At 36.5% G+C, this 16,295-nt stretch overlaps 1 pseudogene; it reads left to right on the plus strand.

Annotated features, from left to right (window-relative positions):
- Nucleotides 1-390: 390 nt before the first annotated feature.
- LOC101436932 (heterogeneous nuclear ribonucleoprotein A1-like) lies at nucleotides 391-1,284 on the plus strand (annotated as a pseudogene).
- Nucleotides 1,285-16,295: the final 15,011 nt, after the last annotated feature.

A 16,295-nucleotide genomic window follows, 5' to 3' on the forward strand; every position in this document is an offset into this window, starting at 1 on the left:
GGGATCTCAGTTCTGTGATAATTTTTAAAATATGTTTCCTCCTACACTTTTGCCAACCAAATACAAAGTTTAATTCTCAACAATGATCTATTAGATACATATACTAACCTAATTTATAATGCAACCATCATTTCTATTGTATTTTGTAGTCCTTGAGGGCACGATAGAGAATATCTTTTCAAAACTGCATGCTCAGTCTTTAGCATAAATCCTAACACATCAATCAGGGCTCGATGATATCTGACAAAATAAATAATTGACTTTTGCTTACTCTATCTTCTTATTCCTTAAATCCTTCCATGATAGATACGTTTCTTAGCTTACTCCTTTTTTGCTAGTGTTGTATGTCATTGAGGAAGCATTGTGAAAGTATAACCTCCCACTGCGGTCATGTCTAAGTCAGAGTCTCCTAAAGAGCCTGAACAGTTGTGGAAGCTCTTCATTGGAGGATTCTGAAATAACTGATGACAATTTTGAACAATGGGGATCCCTCACTGACTGTGTGGTAATGAGAGATCCAAACACCAAGTGCTCCGGGGGCTTTAGGCTTGTCACGAATGCCACCATGGAGGAGGTGGATGCAGCCATGATGCAAGGCCATGCAGGTGGATGCAAGAGCTGGGGACCCAAAGAGGGCTGTTTCAAGAGAAGACTCTCAAAAACTAGATGTCCACTAAACTGTGAAAAAGATCTTTATGAGTGGCATTAAAAAAGACACTGAAGAGTAGTCTGGGAAAACTGAAGTGATTGAAATCATGACTGACCAAGGCAGTGGCAAGAAGAGAGGTTTTGCTTTTGCAACCTTTGATGACCATGACTCTGTTCTTAAGAATGTCATTCAGAAATACCATTCTGTGAATGGCCACAACTGTGAAGTAAAGAAAGCTCTGTCTAAGCAAGAGATGACCAGTTCTTCATGCAGTCAAAAAGGTCACTGAAAACTTCAGTTTGGCCATGGAGGTGGTAGTGGTGGGAATGACAATTTTGTTCATGGAGGTTGTGTTGGCTTTGGTGGTAGACAAGGGGGTGGTTTTCATAGTTTCTCTGGAGATGGGTATCATGCACTCAGTGATGATGGAAACAGTTCTGGAGGTGGTGGAAGCTACAATGATTTTGTCAGTTACAACCATCTGGCTTCAAAATTTTGGACCCATGAAGGGAAGAAATTTTGGAGACAGAAGCTCTGGCCATTATGGTGGAGGTCAGTACTTCACAAAACCCCCAAGCCACGGTGGCAATGGGGGATCCAGCAGCAGTAGCTATGGCAGTGGCAGAAGGTTTTAATTACTGCCAGGGAACAAATCTTAGCAGAAGAGTAGAATGGGAGGAGAGGCGGGGAAGCAACAATTATAACAGACTTGTGCACTCAGACAAGTACAGTGGTGGCAGGGCCTAGCTGCTGCATAGAAGACATTCTTTAGACAATACTCATGTGTATGGCCAAGAAACTCAAGGACTGTGAATGTGTATAACTAATTATATTATAAAATGATTATTTTAGTTTCTGTTCTGTGGAAAATGTAAAGCAGTCTAACAATGGATTTTAATGTAGATTTTTGCTTTTTGTACCCATGCTGTTATTGATTCATGTAATAGTCTGAAAATGATGTTGAATAAATGTCTCTAAAATTGTGCTGTATGAATAGTGTGCTCTGAAGCCATCTCAATAAACTCCCTCAATGGTGTTAAGTTAGATTTTTTTTGGGTGATGCCAGATTTGATTCAACAATTATTTAAAATCTCAGAGACTGCTTGTTTGGTAGAGAAGCCTTTGGCCTTCAGAGGGCATGGTATAGTTAGATTGACAGTTACTGGACTGTGACCTGGAGTTCATCATTAGAAAAGGTCACCCAAGCAAAATTTATGAAATTTTATTTGCTTATAAATATGATTGCTGGCACATGCTATGGAATATCTAAATTCAATGATGGTACCAGATAAAAATACAGATGGGAAATGAAGCCTTTGGTTACTTCATTATCATTTGTCATCAATAAACAATTTCACAACCTCCTGGAAAAAAAACCTTCCATCCTGCCTCCTTCTATTTTCACTACCAAAACACTATGCCAGAGAACCATCATCTAATTCTTAAGTCAACCATCTCCTTCTTAATTACTTCACTCCATTCTCCATCAAAAGACTCATATAGAAACAGATATGAGCATGTAATTTCCCACATTAAATCGCTTCAATTGATTTCCACTACCATTAGAAGAAGGTCCTTTGCATTTACCATGACATTTCTGCCCTACAAACTGCTAACTGGCTGCCTTCTCTGGTTCCATCTTCTCAACTCTCATGCAGTCTGCTCTCAATTCCTGAAGGTACATGAATTTCTGTGGTATCTTAGTGGAGCTTTACTAATTCATCGTTATAAAAAAACTCTTAAGTAATCCTGATATCCACAAAAGTTTCAAACCCTTTTCCCAGCTAAATTTTAAAAATCTGATAAATATCCCTATATAAGGTGTATTTTCCAAGAAAGCTTTCTTATAGCTATCAATGAAGTCCTTCAGTATATGTATCCAAATATTTGGTCACTAAAGATTAATTATACAACATCTGAGAATTGTATAATTATAGGAAAAGGAGTAATGAATCTATTTCATTCATTCTGGGTATCACTAACTGTTTTAATGTTTTAGTGTTTCATAATCTGTAGGGAACCATCTAAGTCTGATTTGAAGTGATCTACTCAGGATGGCTTCCCCTTTTGTGTTAGAGAAACATACGCACAAAAAACCATAAAACCTACTCTTTTCCATGAATATAAAGTTTCAGCACTAATATTTATATTTACATAGAGACTCATGCTGGTAAATCACAAGCCTCTTACAAATAGAGAACATTAAGGATATATTTGTAGCACGTTCTGTACGGTGCAGAACAAACCCCACCAAACTGCAATCTACAAAAAAGAATAAGTTTTCCTTTTGAGCTGTTTAGAAGGATGGCAGATTTATAGGACTTAATCTATTTTCCTTAATTGCATTTTTTTTTTTGCTTTCGTAGTTGGGGAAAACTTTTAAGTGAAAACTGACAAAACAATTGCCCCTTTCATTTCTTATTTTATTTATTTGCATCTTCTTTTTCTCTCTTCGTTATTCCAGCCAGGGATTTTTCAATTTTATTGATCTTCTCAAAGAACCATCTTTTGCTTTTCTAGATTTTCTCTTTTGATTTTTCATTCTCAATTTAATTTTTTCTCTCTAATCTTTATTATTATATCCCTTTCCTTCTGCTTACTTTGGGAATGGTTGTTGCTCTTTTTCTAGTCTCTGCAGTTGTTCGGGTACATCTTTGATTTTAGCTCCTTCTTCTTTTCTAATATAGGCATTTAGGGCTATAAATTTCCTTCTCAGGGCTACCTGTGCTGTATCCTTTAAGTTTTGATAAGCTGTGTTCAGATTTTCATTCATCTCAATATATTTCAAATTTCCCTTACAATTTATTCTTTGAAACACTGATTATTTAAGAGTGTGTTGTTCAGCCTTGACACATTTGTAAATTTACCTCTTTCCCATTTATTCCTGATTTCCAGTTTCATACCTTTATGATCTGAGAAGTTGCTTTGTATAATTTCAATTTTTTTTTACATTTATTGAGACCTGAATTGTGACCTAAAATGTGGTCTATAATGGAGAAAGATCCATGAATACTTGAGAACAATGTATGACCCGCTGAGTGTGGGTGCAATGTTCTGTATGACTGTTATGTCTACTTTCTTTATCATATTGTTCAGGTTCTGTTTCCTTGTTGATCTTCTGTCTAGATCTATCTAATGATGTGAGCAGTGTGTAGATGTCTCCAACTTCTATTGTAGAAATGTCTATTTCTTCCTTCACTTTTGCCAGAGTTTGCCTCATACATTTTGGAGTATCCAAAATACATGCATAGACATTTATGACTGTTATTTCTTTCTGGTGGATTGACCTTTTTGTTAATATGTAATATTCTTTTGTACTCTCATAAATTTTTGCATTTAAAGTCTGTTTTGTTGATATTAGTGTAGCATACTTGCTATTTTTTGGTTACTATTTGTGTGGAATATCTTTTTCCAACCTTTCACTGACAGCTTGTTTGTATCCCTGGGTTTAAAGTGAGTCTCTTGTAGTCAGCATGTGAATGGCTCATTTTTTAAAATTCATTCTGTCAGCTTATATCTTTTGACTGCGGAGTTTATCCATTCATATTCAATGATATTACTGTAAATGCATTACTTGCTTCGATGATTTTATTCTTTGGTTTTCATATGGCATATCTTATTTTTGTCTGTGTTTTTACTCTTTTGATGATCCTTTCTGCTATTCTTTCTTCTATACTCTCCTTCAAGCATCTCTCTCCTTTCTTTTTCTTTCTGTTTGTAAGGTTTTCTTTAATATTTCCTGCAAAGGTAGGTGTTTTTTAATGAACTCTCTTATTTTCTGTTTGTTAATATTTTAAACTCCCCTTCATATTTGAAGGACAAGTTTGCTGGATAAAGAATTCTCAGGTGGCAGTTTTTCTCTTTCAGTATCCTAATTGTGTCATTCCACTTTCTTCTTGCCTCCAAGGTGTCTGATGAGAATCCCATACAAAGTATTGCTGGGCATCCATCGTATGTGGTGGTTTGCTTGTCCTTCCTGCTTTAAGAATTTTCTCCTTACCTTTGACATTTGACATTCTGAGTAGTATGTGTCTTGGAGTTGGTCTGTTTACATTTATTTTGATAGGGGTATGCTGTACTTCTTGGATATGTAAGTTTATTAGTTTCATAAGAGTTGGGAAATTTTTAGCTATTATGTCCTCAAATACTTTCTGTACCCCTTCCCTTGTCTTCTCCTTCTTGAACTCCAAACTACATATGTTGTTGTATTTCATGTTTTCAGTGAGCTCTCTGAGGTCCTGCTCAAATTTTTCCATTCTTTTCTCTCTCTGTTATTTTCTCTCTTCTGTATCAGCTGTTCTGTCACCTGTACCATATATTCTTTTTCCTAACATTTCAAGTCAGCTGTTGTATGCCTCTAATGTTTTTTCTTTTAACCTCAACTCTTGTCTTTCATTCCCATGCTACTTTTCTCTTCAAGTTTTCAAATTCTTCATGCCCACTCAGTGTCTTCTTGACATCCTTTATCTCTTTAGCCATATTTTCTTTCAACTCATTAATTTGATTTTGAAATTTGGTTGCATCGTTGCTTACTTTTCTCAAATCATGCATCTCTCCTGGGGCTTTGATATGTTCCTTTTCTTGGGCCATTTCTTCCATTGGCTTAGTAAGGCTTGCAGTGATTTGCTGATGTTAGGCATCTAATTAGGATGATGAAATTACTCAGATGCTCTCCTTCTCTCTCTTTCGTAGGGATTTAGCAGTAGGAGGCAGGGTGTTATTGCTGTTTTTGATTCTTGGTTCTGTCTGTTCCGTGTCTCTAGGATTGTCCCTGTTACTCACATCTGGGCCCTGCACACAGTAATGGGTTGCAGACTCGCTCCCTAGGTCCTTGGGTGGGGGAGGATATAAAGGCCAGAAAAAGTCTCTCAGTTATTTACTTCTACTTTCCTCATCTGCAATTCCTTGGTCCACCAGAAGATGGTGCTCTTTAATGGCCCTCTCAGGCCAATGCCTGATTGTAGTGTGTTTCCTGCAACATGGACTGAATCAGTGTGATAAAGGATCCTGCCTGGACCTAAGTAGCTAGTTATTCAAACATTCTCAGAGGTAGTTCTCCAACCTTGGCTATTTATAGCCTTAAATGCCTATATTAAAAAAGAAGAAAGAGTTAAAAATCAAATACCTAATTGAACACCTAGAGAAATTAGAAAAAGAGCAGCAACATCATTCCCAAAGCAAGCAGTAGAAAATAAATAATACAGATTGAAACAGAAATAAATGAAATGAAGAACAATAATAACAACAACAAAAAAATGTAGAAAATCAACAAAACCAAAAGCTAGTTCATTGAGAAGATCAATAATATTGATGAACCCTTAGGAAGATGAATAAAGGAAAAAAGAGAATATGCATGAAATAAAAACTCAAAGGGGAATGTTATGACTGACCCTACAGAAATAAAAAACATCAAAGGAGGATATCATGAGAATTTATATGCCAACACACTAGACAACCTATATGAAATGGACAAATTTCTAGAAATGCACAAACAACTTACACTGATGCCAGAAGAAATACAAGAACTTAAAACAATCACATTTAAAGAGATTGAATCAATCATCAACAATCCCCAAGCAAAGAAAATTCCAGAACCAGGAGGCTTCACAGGTGTATTCTATAAAGCATTTCAAAAAGAATTAACATGATTTTGTCTAAACGCTTACAAAAAATTGAAGAGAAGGAAAATTACCCAACATATTTTATGAGGCCAGCATTACATAATACCAAAACCAGATAAAAATACAAGAAAAGAAAATTACAGACCAATATACCTAATGAACATAGATGAAAAAATTCTCAACAAAATACTTGCAAAAAGAATCCAAAGTCATATGAAAAGACATATACAGCATGACCAGATAAGATTCATTCTTGGTGTGCAAAGGTGGTTCAACAAAGAAAATCACTTAACATAATATGTCACATTAACAAATTGAAGAAACCACATGCTCATCTCAATCAATGCAGAAAAGGCATTAGACAAAATCTAGCCTCCTTTCTTGATAGAAACAGAAGCAAAATTCCTCAATATAATAAAAGGCATATATGAAACCCACAGCTAAAATAGTACTCAATGGGAAAAGGTGAAAGCTTTCCCTCCAAGACCAGGAAAAAGAGAAGGATTCCCACCGATACCACTGTTATTCAAAATTGTTTTTGAAGTTCTAGGTAGAGCAATTATAAAAGAAAAAAAAGTCATCCAAATAGGAAAAGAGGAAGTAAAACTCTCACTATTTGCAGATGACATGATCCTATACTTAGAAAACTCTGAAATACCTATGACAAAGTTACTTTAGCTAATAAATGAGTTCAGCAATGTGGCATATAGAAGATCAACACTCAAAAATCAGCAATATTTCTCTACACTAGTATTGCACAATTTGAGGAGGAAATCAGGGACAAAATTCCATTTACCATAGCAACAAAAAGACTCAAATACCTAGGAATCAAATACCAAAGAAGTACAGGACTTAAATGCATAAAATTATAAAACATTGCTAAATGTAATCAATGAAGACATAAACAAATGGAAAGACATTCCATATTCATGGACTAGAAGACTAAATATGAAGATGTCAATCCTACCCAAACTGATTTATAGATTCAATACAATATCAATAAAAATTCAAACAGCCTACTTTACAGAAATAGACAAGGAAATTATCAAGTTCATTTGAAAGGGAAAGTGCACCTGAAAACCCAAAAGTACTCTAAAAAACAAGAATGATGTGGGAGCAATTTCACTCCAGACCTTGAAACATAATACAAAGCTATAGTCATACAAAGCTTTATGGTACTGGCATAAAGATAAACTCATCAATCAGTGGAATAGAATTGAAAGTCCAGGAATAAAGTGTCACCTCAATAGCAGACTGGTTTTCAACAAACCTACCAAATGCATGTTAACAGGAGAAAATAGTCTCTTCAACAAATGGTGCTGTGAGAACTAGCTATACATAACCAAAAGAATGAAAAAGAATCCATATCTCACTCCCTATACAAGAATCAACTCAAAATGGATCAAAGACCTAAATGTAAAAGCCAAGACCATAAAACTACTAGAAGAATATTTAGGGAAACATCTTAAAGACCTTGTGGTAGGTGCTGGTTTCTTGGACATTACACCCAAAGCATGAGCAAAAGGAAAAATAGATAAATGGGACCTCCTCAAAATTAAACACCTTTACACTTGAAAGGACTTCAGCAAAGGGTGAAAAGGTAGCCAATTCAATGGGAGAAAAATTTGGAAATTGCATATCTTATAAGGCTAATTATCCATGATATATATAGAAATGCTACAGCTCAAAAGAAATGGGCAAAGACTTGATTAGACATGTTCCCCAAGAAGAAATGCAAATGGCAAAAAAAAAAACCCAAACAACATGAAAAAATGTCCAACTTCACTAGTGATTAGGGAAATGCAAATCAAAGCTACAATAAGATATTATTTCACACCTATTAGAATGGACACTTTGAAAGATACAGAGAACTACAAGTGTTGGAGGAGATGTGGAGAGAGAGGAACACTTATTCACAGTTGGTGGTATCGAAGAATGGTACAATCACTCTAGAGGACTGTCTGGTGCTTCCTAAATAAGTTGAATATAGTTTTGCCACGTAACCCAACAGTATCACTATCGGGTATATACTTAGAAGAACTGAGAGCACTGACAGGAACAGACACCTGCATACTGATGATCACAGCTGAATTATTCACAATTGCCAAAAGTTGGAAACCATCCAGGTATCCATCAACTGATGAATGGATAAACAAACTCTGGTGTATTCACACAATGGAATATTAGGCAACTTTAAGAAGAAATGAAGTTGTAAAATACATGACAACATGAATGAACCTGGAGGATATTATGTTGAGTGAAGGAAGACAGACACAAAATGAGAAATACTCTATGATTGTTTTACTATGATCTAAATATATTGTGTAAACCCATAGAGTTAAATAGCTTGAATATGTGTCAACAGATAATAGAATGAGGTTACAGAATGAAAGGTAAGGTTTAATTTGTGCAGAATTGGTAAAAAGAATGTGTGTTAATCTTTGCAAATGAGTAGAAAAGGTAAAAGCCCAACATAATATTATTAACTAGCTGTGCTATTAAGTGGGTATGAAATTGCTTTACAGGGTCAGTCTAAGGTCATGTATATTACTAAAAGGAAAGCTAAACCTGTAACCCGTGACTGCATAGCACAATAAAAACACATGTGGGGAAGCAGCTGTGGTTCGCTGGTCCCAGGGACTCCTTGTGAAGGCAAAGCTGGCCCACGTGCCATGGAGAGCTGATGGCCCGCGCACCAGACAGCTGGTACAGCAAGATGATGCAACAAAGGGAGACAAGCAGATACAGAGAAGAGACAGCAAAGAAAGGAACAAGCCACGGTGGGGTGGGGGTGGGGGTGGAATAAATAAAAAATCTTTAAAAAAAACCACACATGTAAAATATGACTATGGGCTAAACTGCATATATAAAACTGTCTTTCTTTGAAACTGAACAAATGTATGTTAATGTTATGGGATGTTAATATCAGATCCAAAAAACCCAAATTATGTGAAGTGAAAGAAATCAGACACAAAGTGCCACATATTATATGATTTAATTTATATAAAATGTAGATATAAATCAATTTATAAAGATAAAATTAGATTAGTGGTTATGGAGAGTTGGGGAAGGACTGGAGGGTGGTATGGAGATTTTCTTTTGGAGTAATGAAATTGTCCTAAAATTTTTTGTGGTGATGAATGCACAACACTGTGATTATACTAATAGCCATTGATTATACTTTGCACAGATATTATGATCTGTGAATAAATAAATAATTGTGCAAGAAGAGTCAGAAATAGCAGCTATGTTCAGCAAGGGATGCATAGAGAGATTGAGAAGAATTGCTTTTTGTCTGCTTGTTTTTTATTATCATTATTGAAATAATGAAAATGTTCTAATAATGCCTGAAATGATAAATGCATGACTGTGATTTTAGCAAATGTCATTGCTGGTACATTTTGGATAAACTGTATGCTTTATTAATATGTATTAATAAAATGACTTGTTTTAAAAAGAGATAAAAATCTTGATTAGATTTATCTTGACTGGCATCCAAGTTTATCAGGATGCATTATTAGGATTATATGACTAAAGAGATTATCACACACAGGAAAGAGAATTCAGCATTGAGACTTTGTTTTATTCTAGTGAAAGAAGCTGAGAGATCTCAAGTATAGTGACAGTATCACAAGGAAGACTTGAAATCTTTTACTTATCCAATCTATTCTGGGTCTTTTTTTCTTCTTCTTTATTTTCTTTTAAATGTTACATTAAAAAAATATGAAGTCCCCATACCTCCCCACCCCCCTCACCCCAGTCCTCCCACGTTAACAACGTCTTCCATCATCATGGCACATTCACTGTGCCTGGTGAATACATTTCGGATCACTCCTGCACCACATGGACAGTGGTCTACATTGTAGTCTACACTCTCCCCCAGACCACCCAGCACCAGACCACACAATGTCCAGCATCTGTCCCTGCAGCACCATTCAGGACAACTCCAAATCCTGAAAATCCCCCACTTATCTCTTCTTCCCTTTCCCTACCCTCAGCAGCTGCTGTGGCCACTTTCTCCACAACAATGCTACAATTTCTTCCATTAATAATCACAATAGTTCCATAGCAGAACACCAGTAATCCACTCTAATCCAAACTCTATTCCTCCATCTTGTGGACCCTGGGATGGTTATGTCCAGTCCTCCTCTACATCAAGAGGGGGCTTAGATTCCACGTGGGATGATGGATGCAATTCTCCTGCTTGCAGTTGTAGGCATTCTTGGCTCCCTGGTGTGGTGGTTGACCTTCTTCACCTCCCTGTTAGCCGGCCAGGGTAAGTCCAATAAACCAGAGGGTAGGAGTTGCAAGTCTGCTGAGGCTCAGGGCCTGGCTTTCACATGGACAGTTATTCTGAGTCTTTTTGAACTGGGGTAATTTTCACCAGGGTTTCTTTTATATTTTTTAGATGAAATTTTTTTTTTTTAACCTTGTCCATTATGATATGGGTTCTCAGACCTCATGGAAGGGAGTAAGTTTCCTGAATGGAGAACAAATATATTCAAATAATAATGGTTTACAAACTCTCTTAATCTACTTCTTGGAGCATGGGAATGATAAGTATTTATGAAAATACTAGGTTAATGGACATTTTGAGAGAAAAACCTATATTATCTTCTACTTCTTTACACAGTGAAGTGGAGGATGAGGGATAGAAAAGGTGCATGTTGCTTGTATATTTCAACATTACAAATAGGTTCAGTAAAGCTTTAAATAAACTCAAAGATGATGGACCCATAACCAGCATTTACAAGAAGATAGGGTTATAGTGCTTGATATTTCAAGATGGTATTTTTAAAGCAACTACCACAGCTTATATAGAATTATTATCTGATGCCAATTTTAAAAAGGACTGAATTATTGTTTTGATCTGTTGTATCAGTCAGCCAAAGGGGTGCTGATACAAAATTATCAGAAATTGATTTTTAAAAAAATAAAGGTTATTTATTTGGGATGGAGCCTACAGATCCCAGGCCATAAAGCGTAGATTACTTCCCTTACCGAGTCTATTTTCACTTGTTGGAGCAAGATGGCTGCCGACGGCTGTGAGGGTTCAGGCTTCCTGAATTCTTCCCTTCTAGGGTATTGCTTCTCTCTGGGTTCAAGGTTCGTTTCTTCCTGGGGCTGGCTTCTCTTTCCTCTGTGAGCTTTCTTCCCAGGTCTCCAGGTTAAAGCATCAGCATCAAACTCCAACATCAGAAACCCCTAGATGAATTCTTATCAAAATAAAACTGTTTAACTCAACTACAGGTATGTTGAGTAGGTCTTCTGAGGCTAGGTTAGGTAATTGTGAGCATATGCTCCTCATTTAAAATGCATTTATAATGGTCAAAGGGAATCATGTCTCATCTTAGCATTAAGGGTTTGATTCTTCTGTGATCAGATCAGTAAGGGAGGCAGACTATACACACATCTACATACAAACAGACAGACAGACAGACAGACAGGAACATTAGTTTCAATTAAGTCCAGGGGGAAGAGAATGTAAGGGCTATCATTGGGGGAGCTCAGTGAAAGGATATCTGAGGAATTCTCATTTCAATTAAGACTGAAAGAAAATGAGTGTGGGGCAGGAGGCAGTGTTTGTGGAATGGGGTGGAAATTAATGGTGAAAAAGTGATTTGTGTAGACAGAATAGCATTGTTTAGTTGTCTTTTGTAGGTTTGAGGGGACATGCAAAGTATCGGTGTCTGAATGCCTGGTGGAGACATTAACCAAGGGTAGAGGAGTTATAATATTTATGTTTTAGGAGAGAGTTTATGCTCTGAGAGGTATTCCATATAAAGTGCATGTAATTAAGGAAGTAGCAATGATAGCTCAGAAAAGGATTCCAGATTAGTGTTTTGTCACTTTCATTCAGGAAGAGCAATGGAAGAAATGAAAAATAATTGAATAAATTAGGGAGGATAGAAGGATAGTTTACAAAAAAGGAGAAGAGAGGGTGCGAGGGTTCAGACTAACTGTTGTTTGAGTCATTCTTTGGCATGACCAGAGTATTTGAAAACAGTCAGAAGAATAGCATCTCAGAGAGAGCAAGGAAAAAGAAGTTCCAAAACCAGGTCATGGTTCATTTCTTCTTTGGTCCCAAGTAAGGATTTATTAAGGAGAGATCCATGTTGATGATAGCCAGCTCTCATTTTGAGGAGTCATTGTTGGTCTTTATAGTCATAGGGTGAGTGGGATATGAGGAATTGGTAACTGGACTGGGAGTTTGATTGTGAAGGGAAGGACAGGTGATTTGGATGTCGGGGGGAAATAGGTTAAGAGGAGGTTTTCGTTTAATGATGGAATAGATGGAATAAGCTTAAATGATGAGCTGGATTGTGAGGAGAGGGAGCAGTTTCTGGTTTAGGTGATTCAATTTAAAATCAGTTATATAGTTATCCAAAAAATTGAGGAGTGGGAGAGTTCAGTAGGGACATTGGTCTCAGTCAGAGGTAACATGACTTTTCAATTAATAGGAGAAAAGGTGTAGCCAATGTGAATGATTGAAAGGAATATTTAAGATCTGTTATGAAAGGATAATTTGAAAACTGATGATCCATCTCTTATTAGGAGGTTATTCTTTCCATTGAAAGTGAGGTGTTATGTTAGAGTAAGTGTGATCAAAAGCCATGGAGATTTCATGTACTTATGGAGACAAGAACAATAATTTAATTATCAAGACTGTAGAGAAAAAAAAAGACTCTAGAGTTGCCAGATATATTTGATAGTCACTAGGAGTAATGACCTTGAGTTTGTACCAGAAACAATATCCTAATCTCATGATGTGTCACAGGCAATCATGGAAAAATGCAGGTATTTGGGTCTTGATCATGAGATGTTGCAGTCAGTAAGAGGGCCATAAGAAATTAATGTTGGACTTGTACTGTTGAAATGTGTAATTGGATTAAACTAGACAGTAAAAATGAGGACAGAGAGAGAGAGGTTAGAGACTGATGTTTGGCAAGAGGCATGAAGGCATGAAGAGACTGCTGTGAACAAGCCAAAAGGGAGGTGGTGGTGACCACAGGATGTGGCCTCTGACAAGTGATGTGAGATGGGACCATCCAGGTAAAGCCTAGGTGTGGCACATAACACTCCAGAAACTTAAGCTTGGCAGACAGGATATGCAGTATTCAAATTCTAGCTGTGTCATTTCCTAGGCATGTAATTTGGTCATGTTGTTAAAATTTTCTGAATTTCTAATTATACCCTTTGTTAAATTGTTTTAAAAAACATAATCAACAGGATTATTGTGACAATAAAATAAGGGAATCTATATAAATATTTTTCTATGTTAGACTTAAGGTAAAAATGGGTGTTTACTTCTCTTTATGAAACATTAACATTTTTGTCCCTTGAATACAGTTAATTATTAATAAAGTTTTTTAAAAAAGATTTATTCATTTTATTTTATTTCTCCTCCCCCACCCCCCCTGTCCCCCCCCCCCCCTGCCCCAGTTGTCTGTTCTCTGTGTCTATTTGCTGCGTGTTCTTCTTTGTCTGCTTCTGTTGTCGGCAGCACGGGAATCTGTGTTTCTTTCTGTTGTGTCATCTTGTTGTGTCAGCTCTCCGTGTGTGCAGTGCCATTCTTGGGCAGGCTGAATTTTCTTTCCCACTGGGTGGCTCTCCTTACGGGGCGCATTCCTTGTGCATGGGGCTCCCCTAAGTGGGGACACCCCTGCATGGCACAGCACTCCTTGCGCGCATCAGCACTGCGCATGGGCCAGCTCCACACAGGTCAAGGAGGCCCGGGGTTTGAACCGCATACCTCACATGTGGTAGATGGATGCCCTATCCTCTGGGCCAAGTCTGCTTCCTTATTAATAAAGTTTTAAGGGCAAAATTTACAGTTTATAAAATGATCAATGCTTTCAAACTTATGTTTATTTACATATAAATAGAAGGATGTTGCAGCTAAGGATGATTAATGTAGGACAGGATTCTAGTAAGCATTTTCTTAAAAGATCAACCAGATATTCTCTTACACCCATCCACCCTATATTTTCTGAGCCTCTTGTCCTAGGAGGATTGTGTCTCTTCACACAACATTATAATCTGTGTATTTCTGCTAATTTCTAATGAATGGTATTTTTAGGGCTAGACTTGGAGGATGGGTGACATTGATCACTTTAAGTGAATAAGTTCTTAAACTTATTAACTCCTTCATGAGACAGATTTTAATTTGCACAAATGATATCTGAATGTACGGGAGAAATATCTAAAAGTCAGGGTTGAGGGAGTGATAATTCTTGAAATCCCATTTGGAAGAACCAAAATTATTTAGGGCAAGTGTACATAAAAGAGCAGGACCTGGATGGATCATGAAGTGGATGGTTTCCAGACTGGGAGGGACACTGGTGAAACAATGAAGTCTGATGGATGCAAGACATGGATGACTCTTGAGAACATTGAATGAAATAAGTCAGATGCAAAAGGACAACTCTTTAATGGTTTAACTAATGTAAACTGATTATAGTAAGTAAACTCACAGAGCTAAGATCAAGAGCATGAGTTACCAGGAGACACAACGAAGGCAGATAATGGGGAACTGAAGCTTAATGGATGCAGACTTTTTAATAATATTGACTGTAAAAGGTTTTAAAATGGATACATGTGATGGTAGCAAATTATTGTGACTACAGTTAACAGTGTTCATAGATGGGTGTGATTGTGGTTGAAAGGGGAAATTTATGGTTGTATATGTCATTAAAAGGAAGCCAGAGAATGAATGTGGCACTATATAACATAATGCTGTTGTGGATGATGCATGTAGTTAATAATACAAATATAAGAGTGTTCTTTCATGAACTATAATAAATGTATGCCATTGCTCAAGGTGCTAATAATAGGGTGTTATATGGAAAAAATAGAAATAATGCAAATTCTGACTTAACAGTAATATTGTAATATTTTCATCAACTGTAACAAATGTTCCTTAGTGATGCTAAAGAGCATTAATAAGGGGAATAAAGAGTAGGGTAACTTTTTTTTGGAGTAATGAAAATATTCTAAAATTCATTGTATTGATGAATGTGAAATTATGTGGTTATGCTGAGAGCTATGGATTGTACATTATGGATGGAGTGTATGGTGCATAAATAATAAAATTTTAAAAACAAAAAAAAAAATCTAGCATGGATTTCATTCAATTCATAGCTTAGGTGTTAATAATTTGGAAGATTTTCTTGAATACTCAACTCAAGTCCAACACTAGTACCTACCCTGGGCTCACAAAAATTTGTTTCTACCATCAAAGTATGATCTACTCATTCATCATAACATATTTTTATTGACATTAACTCCCCCAGTCATTGACTCCTGAGGAGTAGAAATCATGTATGTCAATGTCATCTTTTATACCAGTACTTGGCAAAAGGAGGAGCTCAAGAATTGTGTTGTCTGAATTACAGATTCTTTCCTTCAGGCATTTTGTGATATTCAAGAAAGAAATCATTCATGAGATAGTACTGCAAGAGATATAATAAAGTCAGTGTTGTCATAAATTCAGGCAGATGACCAATGGAACTGAATAAAGAACTCAGAATGGGACCCTCACATCTACAGTCAGTGCATTTAACAAGGCTGTTGAGTCCTCCCAGCTGGACCAGAACAGTCTATTCAACAAATGGTGCTGGGAAAATAATAGCCATATCCAAAAGAAGGAAAGATGACCCTTATCTCACACCTTGTACAAAAATGAATTAAAAATGTCAGGCACCTAAATATAAAACCAACAACCATAAAATCCTAGAAGACGTTGTAGAGAAACATCTTAAAGATCTTGTGGTGGGTGGTAGTTTCTTAAACCTTATACAAAAAGCACAAGCAACAAAGGAAAATATAGATAAATGGGAACTCTCAAAATTAAACACTTCGGTACCACAAAGGACTTGGTCAAAGGGTGAAAAGGCAGGCAAGTCAGTGGGAGAAAGTATTTGGCAATCACATATCTAGTAAGAATTTAATATATGTGATATATAGAGATCATACAACTCAACAATAGAAAGACAAACTACTGGATTTTAAAAATGGCAAAAGAC

This window comes from Dasypus novemcinctus, chromosome 26 (assembly GCF_030445035.2).
Source record: "Dasypus novemcinctus isolate mDasNov1 chromosome 26, mDasNov1.1.hap2, whole genome shotgun sequence".
Lineage (NCBI taxonomy): Eukaryota > Metazoa > Chordata > Mammalia > Cingulata > Dasypodidae > Dasypus > Dasypus novemcinctus.